Source organism: Pinus tabuliformis, chromosome 5_2, assembly GCF_031772625.1.
Source record: "Pinus tabuliformis cultivar Carrire ecotype Pingquan chromosome 5_2, CPIR1, whole genome shotgun sequence".
Taxonomy (NCBI): domain Eukaryota; kingdom Viridiplantae; phylum Streptophyta; class Pinopsida; order Pinales; family Pinaceae; genus Pinus; species Pinus tabuliformis.
The window spans coordinates 850,895,601-850,918,018 of record NC_142306.1 but is presented as its reverse complement, the minus strand read 5'-3'; the positions used below and the strand labels follow the sequence as shown (position 1 = coordinate 850,918,018).

Genomic DNA, 22,418 nt, shown 5'->3' with positions numbered 1-22,418 from the left:
GTTCGATCCTCTGGCCGCAACCGCTGCACTGAGCTAGTCTAATCCAGCCTTTTGCCATTAATATTCGTCAACCTTGTTGTCATCACAACTGAAGCGTTTTGCTACACGCTGTTGAGGTTTCTCCATTTTCGCCTTTTGACACTTGGCCATTAAAAAAAAAAATTAAAAAAATACAAAATTTTTTTATTAAAAGAATTTATAAATATTAAAAAAAAAGGTTATATAAAAATATTAAAAATAGATATATATATATATATATATAAAACAATACAAAAGGTCTGCACGGGCAAGGCGCTAAATAAAAATTTATCTCTCACCACCGAGTTTATTCGTCCAACGCAACGACTGGCCACCGTGGACACAGCGTAGCTCGACTAACAAGCTGTTGTTGTAGTAGCGTAGATGACCGACAACTGCCTCCGCTCTCCCATTAACACTCAATACGTCATTTCTTGTCGTTGCCACTGTCCCTATTGACTTTGGCCATCTGACCACCATAGCCACCCAACTGAATAGCCGCACTACTCACTGTCGTTGACCACTGCTGCACTCTCGCCATCAAACTGCCGTAATTGTCGATGACTGTGTGTAGCGGGCCATCACTATTCGCCACAAGACAAAGAAAAATAACAGTGGTTGCAACCTTGACCCTTGCTCTTTCGCTATCGCCTCCGTCCGTAGCTAACCACTGCTACATCCTCGACCCCTCTTCAACTGTCATTGCCTCTGTCCGCAACCAGCCACCGCTACATCCTCAACCTTGCTGCACAACCTGCCAACGATTCCATTCCGTCCAACCACCTACAGTTGCTACCTTGTCTGCTTGCTCGTGCTCTTTCTGCCCATCTGCAAGAGTCTTGTGACAAGCTTTCCACTTGTTTTCCTCCGTCTTCTTTGACAAGCTTTCCACTTGTTTTCCTACAGGGCCAACATTAGCCCTCCACTGCTACCATACTTACTGCCCACTGTTAGAGACTTTAATGCACAACCATACAGTTAAACGCCAACAATTAAGTTTTTAAAAGGATTTTAAACCATACGCTGCCCCCGCTACAGTCATTATTGACAACTTATTTGTTCACTACCCACTAATAGTTATAGTCATGAATTGTGTGTATTATCACTGTGCACTTGTGCATACAGGCTCTACTATTATTTTAATCGACTCCTCTGAAAGTTGCAACCTTACAAGACATTTGCATGCAAATTAATTACCATTCTCGAAAAGGGTTATTGTTTGCATCTAAGTGCCAAGAAAATTTAAAATTATACATTAATTTCTTAAAGTCAAGTCGAAGTTATTGGATTTACACCCAATTAATGCACTCGAAAGGCTATATTAAGGCACCAAAATGAATATTTAATAAAATTAAGAAAAGGGTAATTGATCCTCAAAAAAAAAAAAAAGAAGGAGAGTGTAAAGATAAGGGAAATACTTTTTTCCAAAGGAAAAATCGTAATTTCCATTAATTATAAGATGAAAATTACATAATGTAGATGCTCTGTGAGAGCATATGTCAAAAGTGGTGCTGTAACCACCCACTGTAAACAGAGTCTGTTAATCTCTATGCTACAATACATATGTACATATATAAATTAAACAATAACCTGGCTGTAGTATTTCCAAAAAGACCAAAATTGTAATGTGCTGTTCATGGTTGTTCATTCTGAGATTGCAGCTGATCTGCGAATGGCCTATGGTAGTATTGGTAGTAATTGAGTCCTTCCTGATCCTGTATCAACGAATGTCCCTGAGGATGGTTTGCGGCCTCCTTGGAAAGGAGGTCGGAAACTTGATTCCTTTCCCTGTAGATATGAGAGCAAGTGATATAATCAAAATGAGATTTGAGCCGGAGAATTTCATCCAATAGATTTTGTAGTGTGTGAATGTGACATGTCGATATCTGATTAAACCAATTTATAATGATTAGCGAGTCACCAAATATCTGAAGTTGTCTGCATCCTTTTTCAAGTGCAAAAATAATGAGATAGTATAGAGAGGATAGTTCTGCAAAGTTGTTGGTGCTGGGTCCAAGTCCAATTTTCATTTTGATGCAAATATTCTCTGATAAATATAGAACAACCCCCCCACCCCCGCCACAAGAGAGATGTTGAGCAAATCCGTCGATTCGGGAGAGATATGACGGGAATTCAACGATGGAGGGTCATCTGGAATCATATGATATAGAGAGGTGATGTGCGAGGCCAAAATATCCAGGTTGTGAGTTTTACCTTGAAATATGAGATGATTCCTACAGATCCAAATGGCCCAGCATATAAGGGGAGGGAGGTTCCTAAGCTTGGGGGAAGGGGCCTGTTGCCACTAGGTGCCCCAGGCATCGATGATGGAAGGGCCAGTCCAATGCAATGTGATATCAAGCTGAGTATTGACCAGATGCCAAAGAGAGGAGGCAAAGGAACAACAAAGGAAAAGATGCTCGGAAGATTCCTCCGCGGAGCGGCAAAGTGCACACCAGGTTGGTCCAAGAAGGAAACGCTTCTGCATATTCGAGCCAGTGGGGATCTTGTCTCTGAGAATGCACCACATCAGCAATTTCGATTTGGGAGGGCACTTGAGCTTCCATAAAGGTGCCCACCACCAACAAAATTCAGGAGGTCGTTTACCTTCGAAGATGATGGGGTATCCATCCTTGGGAGAGTATTTTCCATGACGAGTGTGGGCCCATATAAGCTCATCCTCCCTTTCAGATATTGTAACGTGTGATGTCGAGAGGGCCTCAATATATGTGTTCCAATGTGGATTCCACTGATCAGGGATGTGAAGATCGAGGGTTGATAACCAAGCTTGATGAAGGATGGATGTGTGTTCAAGGTCTGCAATATGCTGAATGTGAGTTATGCCAGATTGTTGAAGAAAATGGATGAGATATTGTGGAAGAATGTGAGCCATGCCGGATCCAGACCAGGGATCCCTGTTGATGTGCATAGCTGAGCCCGATCCAATTCTCCAAGCAAGTCCTTGTTTGATATAGACAATGGATTGAGATATTGAGCGCCAAATGGTGGATGCAGATAACCTATGCTGAATAGGACGACAAATCCATTCTATAGGATGCAAGGGGTGAATGTATTTGCGAATGATAACTTTGGTCCAGAGGTTATCCTCAGTTAGGATATGCCATCCTAATTTTGCAGCAAGGGATTTCGCGAAGGAGGGGAGATCTTTTATTCCCCAACGCCCCCATTTTTTGGGCAATGCAATTTGATCCCATCGCGACCAAGCGAAAGTTTTGCCTTCTTTTGAACCCCTCCAAAGGTATCGACTGCAGAGTTATTGTATTTTGGAGAGGATGCCTTTCGGTATCCAAGCTAGTGACATCCAATACACAGGAGTGGCCTCAATGACAGATTTTATGAGAGTTAGTCGACTGGCTCTGGACAGCCACCTGTGATACCATATTTTCAGACGATTCTCAATCTTCGTGATCAGCCATGACCAGTCAATTATTTTGTAGTTGATAGGCTTGAGGTGGAAGCCCAGATATTTAAGCCCATCATCGAATGTAATATGGATGAAGGGGAATTTATGTAGGGCAAATCTAATCTCGTTCTGAGAACAATCCAAGTCCGATAATGTTGATTTTGTGAAATTACAGGACATTCCAGTGGCCTTGCAAAAGAGGGTGAATATGGAGTGAAAAGCGGAAAGATCACCAATGGAGCCATTCAGAAAAATGAGGACATCGTCGACAAAGAGGAGATGGGTAAGTATACAGTTGTCAACAATCTTGATCCCTTTTATTCTGCCTCTGCTTCTTTCTTCCGAGATGAGTATGCTTAGACCTTCCATGATAAGAAGGAAAAGGAGAGGGGATAATGGACATCCTTGTCGAAGGCCACTCTTTGAATGGAAGAAATCCGTGGCAGAGCCATTGATCAACACATTGTATGATACCGAAGTGATACAACACATGATCCAGTTGATGAAGAGTATGGGGAATCCAAGATGGGTCAGAAGCATTCTGATGTAAAGCTAGTACGATTTGTCAAAATATTTTGCAAGATCAATTTTGAGAATCATGCCTTTGAGATGACAGGTGTGCATGAAGTGGAGGCCCTCTTGAGCGAGGTCGATAGCATCATGAATCTGTCTCTTGTCCAATTCCTGGGAGATATGATGAGATAGTATGGGGCGAAGACGATTGGCAATGATCTTGGCTCCAATTTTATATATGCAGTTACATAACGATATAGGCCAGAAATCAGCAAATGTGCGAGGGTGATCAGATTTTGGTATGAGGGCAATGAATGTGGAGTTGAAAGCATCGTATATACGACCTGTCATCCTAGATTCTTCCAAGACGTTCAGTAGGTCGTGATCAATGACATCAAAGAAGTTTAAGAAAAATTCAATGGTCCATCCATCTAGGTCTAGGGCTTTTGTCTTTTTTGAACCATTTTAAAACAACTTCCAGCTCCCCCATCAAGATTGGTTGTATGAGCAAATCAACCTCATCATTTTCAACAAATCGAGGAAATAGACCGACCACTTTGATGATTTCATCCAGAGTAGCCTCTTGAGGGGCCCTATACAGGTTTCAAAAATGGTTGATGTCGAGAGTGGCTAGACGGGGAAAAGAAGAGACCGACTGACTGAACTCATCCTCCAGCTCCCATATTGTGTTGATGGCTTTTCAACCACGAGCAAACTGTTGGAAGAATTTTGTGTTATCATCCCCAACCTTAAGCTAGATGGCCCTGCTCCGAAGCCTCCAAGATTATTCTCTTTCCTTTAGTATTCTGTTCCTATCAGATTCCAGCTGAATTATCCTCTCCTTTGATTCTTGTGTTTGGAAGCCACCATTTTGCGGATCATCGAGCCGAGCAAGTTCATCTTCGATAGATCGAAGAGAGGAGTCATCCCGAGTCTTTTTGGCTTTTGCCCATTCGATTGTTTTACCCTTGATGATGTGGAGTTTGTGAGCAAAGGAATGAGATGCAGAGGATCTAGGAGGGGCAACTTCTGTTATCATCAGATGTTTAAACAGATTGATGTAGGAGATGTCTTGTAACCAGGTCGAATTGAATTTGAATGGGCTACGTGGTTTGGAAAATGGACCAGAGATTTCCAGGTAAATGGGAGAGTGGTCAGATATGCCACCAGAGCCAACCCATTGCCTGTACTGGGCAAGCTTCCCAAGAAGCACATCCTTGATTAGAAATCTGTCGAGTCTCTTGGCCAGCATTGCATCAGCCATCCTCTGGTTACGCCATGTAGGCTTAATACAGGCAGATGGGATATCAATGAGATGGTGCTGATCTAATAAGTTCATCATGGAATCCGATAGAGGGTCAATCTGTGCATGTGATCCCAAGGATTCAGCATGGCAAATCGAGAAATTGAGATCACCGCCAAGAATGATATTGTCATCAAGCATGAAGGAGTACCGGAGGAGGGATTCCCAAAATTGTAGGCGGTTATGACATGGTCCATAGACATTCACGAGACGAAGGGCAAGGCCAAGGGATTCTGACAAGATGTCCATAACCAATGCTCCATCACGTCCCCAAACATTGAGGAGCTTGGTGGACAATGGATTAATGCCAATGGCGATGCCTCCAGATCGCCCACGAACATCGAGAGCATGGAAGGTCCAACAGGGAAGAATGGATAACAGTCCTGATATGATGTCCTCACCAGTGCCCAGGGTTTCCTGGAGAAAAATTACATCCACTTTCACTTGTTCTAGGAGCCGCCCGAGGGCTAGTATTTTAGTGGGGCTAGCTAGCTCGCGACAGTTGAAGGACATCCACTTCATCAGGGCCCCGATGAGGGGGCTTTCCTTGCTCTAAGTGCCCCATCGATCAATTGTTGTCTGCCCTTAGCAACTTCAATTCCAATCCGATGTATAGCTTTGTATATGGAGGAGTGATGCCCATGACCAGATTTGGTGGCAGGGGGCAAGGTGGAGGGACCCAAACCCAGAGCAAAGGATGCTGTAGGTGGGTGTCTAGGACAGAGATTGTATGGATGACCAAAATGAGAGTCAGATGAGTCACGTTCAGGGGAGGAGGATCCAAAGTCTGGAAGAGCTGATGAGGGGGGAGGGAAAATATAAGAAACTGGAGCAAATGAAGGGAGACAGAATGCAGGGGAGAGAGGATGCTTCGAGACATTGACCTCTAATATGCAAGATGCAGGTGGTGCAGATGACATATTAGATGTGCAATGTAAAGGAGAAGAGAGGGAAGAGGATGTACTTGCGGCCGCCAAACAAGACTTGGTGATGCGAGGCGACGGGGAGGTGGAGGCTGGCACGAGGATGCAGCTTTCTGTGTGGCCGATGGTTGAGGCCGAGTCGAGGGTGGTTCCATCCTGTTCTTGTTGGTATCCTGATGATCTCGACTGATATCCGATGGATTGTCTGCTGCTGAGGGTTTTGTGCGAGCATTGACTTTGGAGAGGAGTGGGCAGTCCTTCAAAAGTTATCCACTCCTTGTGGCATCTTCTGCATCGAAATGGTACCCCTTCATAATCCAAGATTTGAACTCTCGTGATGTTCCTCCAAGTGATCTTCATATCCTTTTCCAATCCTTCCCTGGTGTCGAGGTGAACCAGGATGCGAGCGAATGTCATCTTCCCTGTCTGTGGAAAGGATTTGTCATAATCCAAGTATGTCCCGAGAGTATTGTCTATGCTACGAAAAACGTGTTCCGACCAGAGGTGCATTGGAAGGCTAGGAAAACGGACCCAAATAGGTCCAGCTCCAAGATGTTCGTGCTCGGGATCAAATAAGGTGCTCCATCGTTTAAGAAGAATAGGCGCCAGTTCTATGTGCCAATATCTGGAGAGGACCCAATTGACTTGATCACGCTGTGTAAAATGCAGGGCAAACCAACCTCTGGGGAGAGTGACAATAGAAGGGAGCTCGGGGAGGATTTGCCCCCAAATTTCTGATGCCCATTTCCATAGACGATCTGCAGAGAAATTCTAGCCTCTGACCCTTCCAACCAGTACTTTGTCTGCAGTGCCCATCACTTCGGCCATATGTAGATTTTCTCCCAGAATCAGGTGATGTTCTTTAAGGCCCGATTTTACACATTTAGGCTTTTTGTGTGAAGTCTTGTGTGTGGAGGGTTTAGGAGCGGGATCTGGCTGGGGGCGGGCAGAGGAGGGAAAAACCCTAGATGCAAAAGACATTGAAATGCCTATAGGTATGCCTTCGAAGCAATCCGACGGAGGGGGAGCAGTGACCAGGAGTATATGGGCGGAACCGGTGATGGGGGGAGCCGCAGGAGAGAACAAGGGTAATGATGCCCTAGCAAATCCGAAAGTAGGAGTATGTGAGGGTAATGCACCAAGTGTGGGTGGTAGATGTGTATCTGGGATAACGACGTGAAGAGTGGAGGGAAATGGGATAGGGTAATCTAGGGAGGGCAGGGAGATGTGCGCGACGCCAAAGCATGAGTAAGGGTTAGTGGAATAATGGTGCCGGGGAGAAAATAGAGGCTCATATGCAGCCAAATGTGAGGCAGAGGAGGGATATTCTGGGAAGGTGGGTGAGATTGCTACCTGAGAGGCCGTAGAAGGCCCTGAGACTGGGAGCTCCATCGCTGCCGACCGAAGAGGGGAACTTAGCCAGATATCTGCCTGGACATACGGGTCTTTCGAGAAATCTAGGAGGTTTATCTCCATCTCAGCAGGTAGGCGGGAACAACTAGAGGATAAGGACGTGTGCCCGCTGCCTTAGTGCCAGGATATGCACTCAGACTTCCAGGTATTATGGAGGGCACTGTAACGGTCGGGGCGAGAGTAGAATGGCTGACAACAAATGCCACAGGTTCCTGTGGCAAGGAGAGTAGAATGAGGAGGCAGTCGAAACCACCGATACTAAAACTGAATGTGCGAGCGAGGATTCATCTGCCCGTTTCCGAACCGTCATTGTTTGACCCCATAAGAGCTCCAATCCAACCCCCAAAGAAAAGGGAAAAAGGGAGCTTAAATTGGAAAGAAAGCATAGTTGAGTTATTTAAAAGGGTTAAGGAACCAATTTTATAATATAAATTTTTCAAAGTAATTGTATGCAAGTATAAAGTTGAGATATTAAAAAGTGATAGTTTGAAGGAATAATATAGTTCGAAGGGGTATAAAAGGAATAATGAAATTATTTTAAAATAAGGATATCAAACTTGGGAAGTAAAGGGATCATTTAATAAAAGATACAAGGGAACTTAAGTTCATCTTGACAAGCAAAATGGCATCTAATTCAGCGATGAAGGCCGAAAGATTCCCATAAACTAATTATAACTATGCTTCAGTGCTATTTAGAATTAAATGGTCTATTGCGGGAAAGGATGTTACTGTCACTATCTCACCAACCAAAGATAAAAATTACATAAAAGCTAAAATAATTGAAAAATTAGATTGTTATGACAACATAAAATATGACATAACCCATTTACAATTAAACATTGGAGATGATACATTCGTATCACAATTCTCAGTTCAAACCCTATGGAGCAATCAAAGTGACATTATTTGAGGTTCACCCTGGATGGTGACCCTAGGTTCCTTCATCTTGAATACAAAGAGGAAATTTTTGACATTTTCTTACAAAAAGAAAAAAATAACCCTTCAAGATGTTACAGTGAAGCCGAATTCAGTAATACCAGAAGACATACTAGATATCTCAAAAGTAATTTTTCAAGAAGGTAAAACAGTACTACAAAATATGCAAAGAGAAGTTGACAAGATTACTGCTGAAAAAAAATGAAGAAGCTTCTTGGCTTAAAGACCATAGTGAAAAACAACTGACGCAAATTAAGAGACTTGAAAAGGACAAGAAGTCATTAAAAGACAAGTTAGAGCATTATTGTTAAAATTGGCAACTGGGGCCAAACTCCATGTGGGACATGTTATTTATGGCCGCTGATATTTTTCTTGGATTCCTCTCGTCGAGAGTTGTAGGATTGATCTAAAGATCAACCGATTTCGACATGTATTCATGGAGATATGAATTTATCAGTGTTATGGGACAATTCGTCAAAGGTCAGCCAACAACCAAATTGCCCCTACTTGTGCTCAACGTTTTAGTATAAATAGAGGTGGCTTGCTAGTCATTTGCACACACTCTTCTTGTGATCTCTTCCTCTCCACTTGTCTTTGGGTTTTGGTGGGAGGAGAGATCCTAAGAGATACGCTGCCCTAGATGCTGCCATGGGTAAAAAGGATCTGCGCAGCCCCTAGAAGATGATGCCCTAGCTATATGCATACCCTAGATCCAGGACGCAGTCAAGGTAGAGTGACTAGGATATGCTGGTTGCAATAGCCCTCAACGCAGTCATGATGAAGCTTCCCTAAACGCAGTCAAGGTGAAGACCTAAACGCAGCCCTAAATGCAGTTAAGGTGAAGACCTAAACGCATACCTAAATGCTATCATGATGAAGACCTTAATGCTGTACACACTTCCTTATCTAGGCCCTAAAAGAGATCCCTAATACGCTGTTCTAGGCCGCAGTTTAAGGAGGGTTTTTCATGTGCCCTAAGCTGCTGTGAGTGCAAGCCCTAGCCGCAGTAAATGACAAGGTCTGGCTGCAGTCCTAGAGGATCTCTAGAGGTACAATACACTGCCTGAATGGTTCCTAATCTGCAGTCTCAAGTCTGCCCTAGCCGCAGTAAAAGGAGAAGGTTACTTTCACCAAAATAGAGGACTATAGCAGCTATCCATACCGCAGTCTTATGTGTCATGTTGGTGCCCTAAACGCAGTACATGAGGAGGACTGTTAGCTTTAGAAGGGCTGTTAGAGGGCTATTTAGGAGGGTTGTTAGAGGTAGTTTAGGAGGGCTGTTAGAGGCAATTAAGGAGGACTGTTAGAGGACTTGGTTGCTGTCGTAGAGAAGCTCTCCGCTACCTTAATATGAAGGAAGCTTAAACAACCATAGCCTAGCTGATTTGCTAGGCTACAAGCCATAGCAAGCAGCTAAGGCTGATAAGTGTAAATAGGTTGCAACATATTGGATGTTGTATGTGCAACATAATGATATATATTACAACAAGCATGGATGAGTGTATGTTGGATGCAGCATGGTGTTAGAGACAACATGTTTAGTTGCAACAATGATTAGTGCAACTTGATGAATGGTGCAACATAGGGCACAATGATAGTGGTGCAACATATAGGTGACAGTAAGGATGGGTGCAGCGTGGTGCAGTAAGGTGCAGTAGAATGTATGGTGCAGCACAATGGTACAACTTGATGATGATGGGCATGGATGTCTAGCAATAACACGATGCATTGTAGCAGCTTGTTGATGATGGGTACAACATGATCGCGAGGCACTACTTAGTGTTAGGAGCAACATAGTGATGAGAGCAACTCAGTGATTGGGTGCAGCGCAGTGTCAGGTACAACATGATGATGAGGTGCAACATGGTGATGGAGTCACCTTGGGGGATCAGCTAAAGCAGGTTGCCTTCACCTGAGATCAGATCAGCTACCTCATTATGTTATCTTGAGGCTGAAGATCTCTGCTCTTATCTTGTCAAGTCAAAGTGTTGACTTTTGATGTATATGTACTATCTTTCTCTCCGTTGAACTTTTGAAGAACATATAAGAAGAATTGATCAAGTGTTTCCCCACATTAGGGTTTGTCCCTGGCTAGCGCCACATCTTGTGTCCTCTTGTCTTGGCTTGTTTTCTGCGATTTATGTTTATGTTCTATCTGCATTTTAATATCATGCTAAATTTGATTGCTAATATGGAATTGACATTGAGCTAATATGGAAAATTGAAGTAAATTTGCTATTACAATAGAACATACGTAAAATTAACATGATATCAAAGGAGAGGTGAAGACAAAGCCCAAGGAAGAGTGAAAGAGCAATCACTAAAGACAGGAAAAGGACAAAAGGCTCAATGGGTTCCTCATCCCTCTTCAAATTCACCAAGGGTGAAGTCGAAGCAGAGAATATTATCTGAGTGGCATAGCGGAAGCATATGATGGCCTACCTAAAGATCACTTCAATGGGAAGTCCGGATCTAAGGGTGGAAGGAAGGGCAGATGCGAAGGAGTGTTCGAATGGTAGGGACACATCACTTGATGATGATAACAATCATTCTAGGGACGTCTTCAATGATCGGAGGAATGACAGGTAATGCAGGTCATCAAGGAAATGACCGACTCTTCAAAGAAAGCAAGGAACCCGAGGTATGAAGAATCAAATGTTGTTTCTGATAAGCTAAAGGAGTGTTATCTCTTATTGGCCCTCTCCACCACTTCTCCAGATTCTTTGGGAATTTGGCTTATTGATAGTAGTGCTTCAAGGCACTTCATCGGATAGAAGGAAGCTCTCTCTAATTTGGTAGAGATGGAAACACTCGTGGGGCTTATACTTGGAGTCAATGCCGCCAATCCTGGAAAGGGTGTAGGGAATGTTACCCCTCAATTGAATGAGGGTAACACGATTCATTTACAAGAAGTTATTTATGTACCTGATCTCAAGAAGAACCTAGTGTCCATTTCAGCAATGGAAATCATAGGTTTCAAGGTGGCATTCATCGATGGAAAGTTATTTTGAAAAGGAATTTTTCAAGATGCTTTTATTCTTGGGTTCAGGGTTGGCAATTTGTATCAAGTTGCAAGAAGTCCATTAGGGACCATGTCAGTTGACACATCTCTTCTATAGCACCGAAGGTCTGGTTATTATGGGGCCCTAACTGATGTGAGTTAGATGGTGACATGGATGCCTGCATTCAAGAAGAGCATGAAGGTACATGTCCGAGATGTACCAAAGGAAAACTTACAAGGGGACCATTCCCCTCATGTAGCAAGACCTCAGATATGGAACAACTTGAGGGGTTTGAGATTCATGATTGGGAATCTCAAGTATGCAGGTGGAAGAAATTTCTCTATGTCCTAGAGCAAACACCCCAAGTTTGATATGAGAGGATTGATAACTGTCTGATGAAGCTGAGATTCACTAGGAGTGAAGCCGATCCAAACCATTGCTTGAAGGTTGTGGATGATAGACCTCTCATACTGGCACCTTATGAGGACGACCTCTTTCTGACAGGTGCAGACCTCTCATTTGCAAAAGTAAGAGGGAGTTGGATTCTGGACTTGGAATAGTGAACTGCTAGCTCGTGGCTACCTTGATGGAGCTTAACTTTTAGAAGTTAAGTGGTAGTGATGCCGAACCTGATTTGGGAAATGCCTCTAAGTTTCATAAATTCATTCTAGCATTGATGTTCATGATGAACTCCCGTCCGGATATATGTTTTGCAGTTAGCATGTTGAAGCTCATATATGGTTGAGCCTCATTGGATTGGTGCCAAGAATCTTCTGAGATATCTTTGGGGCATAATCTATCATGGATTGAGATACATTGTCGGAAATGTGAAGCTACATGATTATTCGAATGCTGACGGGGCAGACAGTGTGGAGGATCGCAAGAGCACTTCTGGGTGCTAGTTCTCTTTGGGTTTTGCTTTGATATCTTGGATGAGCAGAAAGCAGAAGTCGGTTGCTTTGAGCACCACTGAGACTGAATACATAGCTACAAGTATGATCTGTGTGAAGCTGCCTGGTTGAGGAAGCTCTTCAGTGAGCTGTTTGGACACATGATGGATACCACCGTGATCTTTTGTGATAACCAGAGGGGGATTCGATTGTTGAGGAATCTCGTATTCTATGATCGCTGCACGCATATAGACATCAGGTACCACTTTATCTAGGATATGGTACATCGAGGAGCAAGAAGGCTCCATTGCATTAGCACTGATGTGCAAGTCCCCGACATTCTGTTGAAGCCCCTGGGAAAGGTCAAATTTGTGACTTGCCGAGAACGACTAGGAGTCGTGGAGAGACTCTCTCCTCAGGGCCCTATATGATTTGGACATTGAGCTCTGGGAGCTCCGGAGGCTTGGGGGTACATCTTGGAGTGATGAGCAACCATAGGGTGAGTGGTTCAGCCTTCCCCTAGTGGTCTGCTATGTAGGCAGGATGAGTGGTTCATCCTTCTCCTGTTGAGACACAGTCATAGGGTGAGTGTTTTAGCCTTCATGTAGTGATTTGTTGTGTACAGGGTCAGTGGTTCAACCCTCCCCTGGGATACCCCTGGCAACATGTAGGCAAGATGAGTGGTTTGTCCTTCTCCTGCTGAGACATCCTACCCATGCAGTCTGGGACTCATGGGAAGTACCTCTCATTTGGCCAATGAGCAGGGAAATGAGGGTAGGGACCATAGTAGTACCGATGGACGCATCATGTTACTACTGTACTCGCTATGCTAGGATGATATTGATTTGGGATTAATTGGAACTGACTTCGGGTCTAGTAAGAGTGATATAACTCACTCTCTTTTGGAACTAATTTTGGATCAGTAAGGGTGGTATGATACACTCCCTTTATTTGGAACTAATTTCGGATCAGTAAGAGTGGTATGACACACTCTCTTTATTGGAACTAACTTCAGGTTAGTAAGAGTGGTATGAGACACTCTCTTTTATATGGGACTGACTTCGGGTCAATAGAGGATAGTATGATACATTCTCGATCATTTCTTCTTCTTCATAGTTTAGCAGAGCAGAGTAGTGCAGGGCACTAATGGCTGAGATAGTACAGTCTAGCAGATGGATTAGCGATGGAGTTCTCCCTAGTTGAGAGGGAGTGTTAAAATTGGCAACTAGGGCCAAACTCCATGTGGGTCATCTTATTTATGGTAGCTGATATTTTTCTTGGATTCCTCTCGCTGAGATTTGTAGAGTTGATCTAAAGATTATCCGATTCCAACATGTATTCATGGAGATATGAATTTATTAGTGTTATGGGACAATTCGTCAAGGTCAGCCAGCAACCAAATTGCCCCCACTTGTGCTCAACGTTTTAGTATAAAAAGAGGTGGCTTGCTACTCATTTGCACACACTCTTCTTGTGATCTCTTCCTCTCCACTTGTTTTTGGGTTTTGGTGGGAGGAGAGATCCTAAGAGATACGCTGCCCTAGATGCTGCCATGGGTAAGAAGGATCTACGTAGCTCCTAGAAGATGATGCCCTAGCTATACGCATGCCCTAGATCCAGGATGTAGTCAAGGTGAAGTGACTAGGATATGCTGGTTGCAATAGCCCTCAACGCAGTCATGATGAAGCTTCCCTAAACGTAGTCAAGGTGAAGACCTAAACGCAACCCTAAACGCAGTTAAGGTGAAGACCTAAATGCACACCTAAACACTGTCATGATGAAGACCTTAACGCTGTACACGCTACCTTATCTAGGCCCTAAAAGAGATCCCTAATACGCTGTTCTTGGCCGCAGTTTAAGGAGGGTTTTTGACCAATGTTCCACCAAGACTATAGGACGGGGAGATGCGGGTGCGGGGAGACACACAAAGGGGACGTGTGGGAGTACCCTCAAATTTTAGGGAAATTTAGGGGGGATGGGGGGACGTCGTGGTAATAATTTTTTCTTTTCCTTTTAATATATATATATATATATATATATATATATATATATATATGTATCAAATTCATATTCTATAATGAAAGCATAAATACAATAATACATACATATTTGAATTAAATAATGAAATACATTGATCCATACTCGTCATCCTTACTAATACATACATGATTCATCCATAGACCACGAGATTCAATAATGAAATACTCTGATCCATATTCATTATTCACCATTCTAGAATCTACATTGATTTAAAAGTTAAATTCATCTTTCTAGATTCTAAATTGATTTAAAATTTAAATTCATCATTCATGATTCTAGAATCTAATTAGTTTTAAGAAAAATAGACTATAATAGATACTGAAATCTAAAGTCTGGAATAGTAAAATGATATAACTAAAACTCAAAAACAATGGAGTGATGAGTCTAAAAGTCACTCTAAAATACTCAGAGGGCATGGTGCTCTTGATTAATTACTAATTCCATACCCTTGTACGTGACAAAATGCAATGGAAACATTGCAATCCATTGAATCCTGAATTCTTGAAAAACTGTTAAGTCTGTTGGATTTTGAGTGAGATCTAAAATTCTACTTTCTCCATATGAAATCCAATGAGGTCGGAACCACTCTCAAACATCCTTGTGTCATTTCATGGTAATGTTAAAAATTTAAGTAAAAGGATGAAAATGAAAGATAAAGGAGAATGTCACTTTTACTTTAAGAATTTAACATTACCATGAATTGCATAGCATTAGTAGGGAAATATGGTCAAATATTAGGTTTTCTCTGTCATAAACCATTGTTTACAAGCAAATTTAAGAGGGGACGCATAGCCCATTTTGAAGATGGACGAAGTCGCATCCCCCACACTGGGGAAATGTTCCCCCATGCGTCTCCCCGTGTCTCCCCAAAAGGGGGACGTGGGGAAATGTTTCCTCATACGTCCCCTCATCCCAGGTGCGTGGGGTGTAGGGGGTGCGTGCACCCGACCTTGGGGGACGCGTCCCCGTGGAAAACTGGGTTTTTCATGTGCCCTAAGTTGCTGTGAGTGCAAGCCCTAGCCGCAGTAAATGACATGATTTGGCTGCAGTCCTAGGGGATCTCTAGAGCTACAATGCACTGCTTAAATGGTTCCTAATCTGCAATCCCAAGTCTGCCCTAGCCGCGGTAAAAGGAGAAGGTTATTGTCACCAAAATAGAGGACTATAGCAGCTGTCCATACTGCAGTCTTATGTGTCATGTTGGTGCCCTAAATGCAGTACATGAGGAGGACTGTTAGATTTAGGAGGGTTGTTAGAGGCAGTTTAGGAGGGGTGTTAGAGGTAGTTTAGGAGGGATGTTACAGGCAATTAAGGAGGATTGTTAGAGGACTTGGTTACTGTCCTAAAGGAGCTCTCTGTTGCCTGAATATGAAAGAAGCCTAACAACCATAACCTAGCTGCTTTGCTAGGTTGCAAGCCATAGCAAGAAGCTAACACTGATAAGTGTAAATAGGTTGCAGCATATTGGATGCTGTATGTGCAACATAATGATATATATTACAGCGAACATGGATGAGTGTATGTTGGATGCAACATTGTGTTAGAGACGACATGTTTAGTTGCAACAATGATTAGTGCAGCTTGATGAATGGTGAAACACAGTGCACAATGATAGTGGTGCAACATATAGGTGATAGTAAGGATGGGTGCAACGTGGTGCAGTAAGGTGCAACACAATGGTACATCATGATGATGATGGGCACGAATGTCTAGTAATAACACGATGCATTGCAACAGCTTGTTCATGATGGGTACAACATGATGATGAGGTACTGCTTAGTGCTGGGAACAACATAGTGATGAGAGCAGCTCAGTGATTGGGTGCAGCATAGTGTCAGGTACAACATGATGATGAGGTGCAACACTGTGATGGGTGCAACATGGTGATGGAGTCACCTTGGAAGATCAGCTAAAGCAGGTTGCCTTCACCTGAGATCAGATTAGCTACCTCATTATGTTATCTTCATGGTGAAGATCTCTGCTCTTGTCTTGTCAAGTCAAAGTGTTGACTTCTGATGTATATGTATTATCTCTCTCTCTGCTGAAATTTTGAAGAACATATAAGAAGAATTGATCAAGGGTTTCCCCACATTGGGGTTTGTCTCTGGCTAGCGACACATCTTGTGTCCTCTTGTCTTGGCTTGTTTTCTGCGATTTATGTTTATGTTCTATCTACATTTTACTATCATGCTAAATGTGATTGCTAATCTGGAATTGATATTGAGCTAATATGGAAAATTGAAGTAAATTTTCTATCAACATAGAACATACCTAAAATTAACAATTATATTCAAGAGGAAGTATTGAAGTCACCTGTCGTAATAGCTCAATTCCGAACCAGTCAATTCCAAAACTCAAGAAGAGGATAAGTCATTTGAAGGAAAAATGAAATCACATGTTGCAATTGAGATGATGAATCCCAAATGAAGATTTTGTACCTAACTCAACAACTGCGGTACTAGAAGAAAATAAAAAAATTGCCACACACCTAATAAGGGAAAGTCAAACCAAAAGGATTCCCTATCCATATCCTAATCACGAGAGCAGACAACTTAATCAAGCGACGTATCTGTACCATTCAGAACAGAAACAACAATCTAATGTTCTGAAGAATATTGAGATATGCTCAGTCCACTCCTATGACAGCAATTCATCACAAGTTTCTAGTAATTGAAAGATTGCATGGAATATTAATTTAGGATGGTCAAATCCTTTCTCTATGCGATAGTTTTATATATCACTCCAAGGATCATATCAACTTGTATCAATGAAGATGACAGTTTCGAGACGAGAAGACATTCGAAACAAAAAAAGAGATCAAGCCTTTTCATCGTCAAGCTTTGAGGACAAAGCTTTTTGAGGAGGAAGGCAATGTTATGAATAAAATATGTATAAATATAAATAATGATGATAATTGTAATAATCATTAGTTAATTAGTTATTAGTACTGAAGAGGTATGTCTAAATGGGACATGACCTTCCATGAAGAGGCACCTGCCTAGGGTATATAAACAAGCCCTTATTCTCATTTGAAATCGTTCTCATTCGTACATTTTAATATATATTCATGTATCCTAAATGGACATTTACATATTCCAAGTCTTCTGGAGTATTTAACTTGAAGAATGAACTTTGTTCGTTCCATTGAACTCGGCCATGACTTGGACTGGTCTAGTTATAGTGAGTCGTGACTTGGCTTACTAGAAAATAAATAAAATATTTAAATAATAATGGAAAAGTATGTTGTAAAGATTCCAAACCAGTAGAGACAAAATATGCAAATTCTACTCACGTATATACCATTTAAGGGTGGATATGTCAAAATGGCAATGAGTGCAATACATATCAGAAACAAAATACATAATCAATGAAACTATAAATAACTTCTAGAGGACAAAAAGCATGCTACAATCTATTTGGCCACTACAGTTCACTGATCAACATGATCAATCATCAAACTCATAACCATTGCTAGAAATGGGATCCTCAACATGAGCTACAAAATCATCCTTGGCTCAGACTTTAGACTTGTTGAACTCCTCAGGGACTTGTGCAACCACAATAATAGTACTGGTAGAAGCATGAGTTGCATGATTAGTGCTTAACTATGCCTTGTCTAGTGCTATGCCTACTAATAGAGGGACCGAATCCAAACCAATCCACCCCAAATCATCAATATCATAATCAAGATAAAATTCTGTCAGGTGAGACTCTACCCATTTTGAGGTTGGATCAATATCATCCAACACAATGGGATATATTAGTAATTTAGCAATTGGTCGTTCCTTAGATGGAGGTTTTGTTGCTTGAAGGTGAGATCATTTAACTGTTTTTGTTTCATATGTTATCTCTCCTTCACATGAATTTTCTCGAAGATGAACCAATGACGCTCACACCTAGAAGTACTGTAAGTTTGGCTCAGGACTTGAATTGCAAATTTTTGAGGACATTAGGTACAAAGTGACTTTGACATTGTGTTGCAAAGACAAAGTTATCTGAACAAATTATATTGTGACTTTGGCTAAAAATTCATTGAAAGTATAAACAGATAAACTTAAAATCTTTGGAATTGCTTACCTAGTTGGTCCACATCTCTTGCAATCCTTCCTAGGCTTTTGCCAAAGGTACTGATGGATCTAGTGAAAGCATTGATCTGTCTCACTCTCATCAGGGACTGGGCAGTTCAAGCATTCTTGCAATAACTCTTTGAGCACCCTAGTTGATCTTCTTCTAACTGAACTCTCTATTGATACCTTGGGTTTAAGAAATACGAGTGGCATGTATAGGGCTATAGAATTGATTCTTTCATTTGTTAGCAATCATCTCTTAGATAAGCCCATTCTTACATAATGTATACTTGTAGGCTATCTTTATTTGCTCCTTGCCTAATCCTGTTAATTTTCCCCAGTGTTCTATGCAGAAATAATTGCTTAAAACAATTTTTCACAAATTCTTTCACCCCAACACAATTAAGAAATTATAGATAGAATGGTAAACAGTAAGTGCACAATGGAAGATAGCCAAGCACAATTAGACACAGAAATTTTGGTCAAAGACCACAGAAAAACCCCACAAGGGGGAAAACTCTTAATCAATTCTTCTTCTTCTATCAGTCAATCAATGTTCAACATGGGATTGATAGTCCAAATAGTACATCCAATAATCAGTCAAAGTCAAGCCTTTGACATTCCAAGTCAAACAATCCATAACCAATCAAATGATGATAGAGAAAGTCAAATCTGGTCCAAAATATCAGTGTGCAATTTTTGGCCTGTGGAGGTGTAGTCAACGGTCTGCAATAATCAGTCAAATTCAACAGTCAAACTGCCCAGAAAAAAATTGGTCAACCCAACATTAAATTTGGCCTTCCTTCCTCAGTCAAACTTTGTCAAAACAAGGACAAAGCCCTTCCTGTAATTGGGTCAAACTTCCACAGTCAACCTGTGGTCAAACCCTAGTTCCAACCTGCGGGCAAAGCCAGTCAAAGTGCCTAGAACATTTCAGTCTAATTCTATTCCAATTCATCTTCCAAGACATATGAGAAATCCAGTCAAATCAGATCCAAACAACCCAAGTCAAAGAGTGTAAATGTTGGTCAATGCAATCGTAAAACAAAAAAAGTCAATGAAGATCAAAATCCTCTTTTTCCTCCTTTGCACGTGTGGAATGTCTCCTGCAATTTCAGATATGATCAAACTTGTTTGTGATGTGTGATGATGTCCAAGTTAACTCCAATATAAGGTCTTGTGGGGCCGACTTATAGACTTAACTAGGCCGACTTGTTAAACAAAAAAATGTGAATTTTCCTTAATGATTTGCCAATGAAATTTTGATAGAAGCTGCCGAATTTTCAGCACTCCCACTCAACTAGGGAGAAATTTCCGGTTGCACCATAAGTCTCATCTCGAATGTACATGTCTCAACAAAAGAGAAGCTCATCTTGTCTCATCTCGTCTAGTCTCATCTCATCTCAATATGTATCTTATGCAACAAACAAAAGAAGAAAATAAAATGTTAATTATTTCAAAGCATGGGTTTCATGCTGTTTACTTATGGTCTTCTAGGTAAAAGCATGTTCATCATGCTTCTAGGGTTTGTTAGGTCTTAGGATTTATTGTCATGAGTCAAGAGAGTCAACATCATGTTTATAGTACCCTTCTGGGCAAAATATATCTTGCAAAATAATCTATTTTGAGTCTAGAAAGTTTTGGAAACCTCGAAAGTACAAGTCGGCCTAAAGGAGGAAATTTGACCCCTTGGAAAGGCTATATAAAGGAGTAGATTCGACCTCATTTGGCACTCACTCACCAACAAGTTCGATCTCCAAAGAAAAGTTCGATCTAAGGCTAGAAGAAGCAAGGAAGGAGCGAAGGTCTAGAAGGGAAAAGAAGACAAAGAAAACTTGTTTTTGGGCTCTATCTCTCTCACACGTGGAAAGTTCTAGGGTTGCTACAGCTACAAAAGAGGCCGAAATTGCGGGTTTGAGTTGTAGTAGGATGAATTGTAGTATCAAGTTGTTGAAAGAAGGAATCTTTTGTCTTGACTTCGTTGACCTTGGGAGGATCTATCTTGCTCAAAGAAGGATCTTTTGAAGATGTTGGATTAAGGTTTCTGCAATAGCTACAAGGTCGAAGTTGTAGGATTGAAGTTGTGGTCAAAGTTGCAGCTAGATGCTGGTTGATGCAGGATTGAGTTTTGGTGATTTGATTCTCTTGTAAGTGCTGACTTGGTACTTGGAGGAGGACTTGGTCTAGGGTTTGGATCTTTGTTGTCTCATTTGAAGTAGATTCTATAAGAAGAGAAGAGTTTTTGGGTTTTCCCCTTGGAGGGGTTTTTCCCTGGCTTGGAGCCTAACTTCTGTGTCCATTGTCTTTATTATTTTTCTCTTGATATTTGTTTGATGAAGAAGATCTAATAAAGAAACACAAGAAGAATAATAAAGTTCACAAACAAGTATTAAACTTAAGGAAAATTGAAATTAATAGTTGCCACATTACATTTTTCCAACATGGTATCAAAACTAAGGTGAATAAGTAGGCAACTGGAAGTGTCATCATGTAGACACAAGGAGGGGGGAAAGGAAGACCTATTGATCCAAATGAAGGATCTCGTCAGAAGAAAGCTACAAGAAGGTTGTTGTTCTCTTGAGAAAAGGATCTAGTTGAAGGCTCATTGGTAGAACTCCCTATAGGAAGCCTCAAAGGATTTTGATATCATCAATTTTGGAAGCCATAATCGAAGTCTCTTTGGATCTTGGAACCCTCAAGATGGTTGAAGACATCATCAAAAAGAGAAGACTCTTGATTACCAAGTAAGTATTATATTGTTACTATATGTCTGAATCCACAAGCCATATGGGTTCTTTCTGCAAGGAAAGTAATAAGCTTGTTGGAGCATCAAATTTCCTAGAATGGAAGAAAAGGATTGCCTTGAATCTTACAGAACATGAGGTAATGGAACATTACTGGTGAAATTACTGAACCTAACAAAGATAAGCCTCAAGAACTAACAAAGTACAATAAAGAAGTAAGGGCACAAATGATCATCGTTGAATCCATTAAGGATCCTCTTGTTCCATTTGTTGCAAATTTGAAAACTTCTAAGGCTATGTATGACAAGCTAGTGAATTTGTACTCTGTAAGTACATCAGGACAAAAGATGTCTTTGAGGAATAAGCTATATAGAATGAAGAAATCAAAGGATGAGGACATGGCATCCTTTCTAATGAAGATCTCTCAATTAAGAGATCACTTGCAGGGGCTTGGAGAGACAATTTCTGATTCAAAAATGACCATCTGTGTACTAAAGGCATTGGCACCAGAATGGAGCATCTTTGCAACTAGCATCTACTCTAAGAAAGACTCAACTCATTTGATGAGTTGTGGGCTCAATGCATCTTAGAAGAAACGAGGATCAAGGCAAAGGATGACATTAGATTAGAGGAACACTCTCAAGCCTTTACAGCTCGAGTCAAGAAGCTGAAGAAGGGAATGTTTGGGAAGTCCAAGAAGAAAAATATGTCCAAGGTTCAATGCTTTAAGTGCAATGAATATGGAAATTTTAAGAGGGACTTTCCAAATCAACAAAACAACGAAAGAAACGAAAGAAGTGAGGCCCACATAACTGAGGAAATGGGAGATCATGAGAAGAAGCCAAAGAAAGAAGATGTGAAATATATTTACTATTGAAGAAGGCACCCTGTCTATCAGGTTCTTTATGAAGATTAGTCTTTCCTTTAGAATAATATACATTGTTGTTTACTCTAGAAGAAGCTTGATTTTGTATAGCATAATAGAGAAGTATGTGATAGTGGCATATTTAGATTCTACCCAAGTGAGTTACTTTGTAGAAATCATCTAGTCTTTAAAGATTGGCAGGTTAGGAATAACTCCATGAATTTGAATTGATTTTCATTAAGGGAGAATATGAATATATGTTGAAGAAGAAGGGCAATTA

The 22,418-nt window shown here is 41.3% G+C and overlaps 1 protein-coding gene across 1 annotated transcript in view; it reads left to right on the top strand.

The window, feature by feature from the left end:
* EMB2785 (elongation factor family protein) overlaps positions 1 to 22,418 on the top strand; it is a 317,292-nt gene that overhangs the window by 97,786 nt on the left and 197,088 nt on the right. The window lies entirely within an intron of this gene.